Below are 276 nucleotides of genomic sequence, written 5' to 3' on the forward strand. Positions count from 1 at the left end.
GGGAGATCCTCGGGGGAGGGGTGGGGATGGGAGACACTCCTGCTGATCTGCACTGTGTAAATACAGCTGGATAAAACACTGTCCCCGTCTTCATTTCAGGCTGCAAAGCAACAAAACGTGATTTCGGGGGGGCAATTCTTTTTTATACCCTCTGTAGGGGGCTTCTGTCCCGCCCACACAGGACGCTGATAGCAGGAGGCGGAGCTTTTCCATAAAGGAGCCATCACCTGTGTGGAAGCAGCGGTCTCTCTGCAGAGGTCAGACACGCCCCCTGCA

This window comes from Nanorana parkeri, unplaced genomic scaffold (assembly GCF_000935625.1).
Source record: "Nanorana parkeri isolate BGI_ZX_2015 unplaced genomic scaffold, ASM93562v1 scaffold3618, whole genome shotgun sequence".
NCBI classification, from domain to species: Eukaryota; Metazoa; Chordata; class Amphibia; order Anura; family Dicroglossidae; genus Nanorana; species Nanorana parkeri.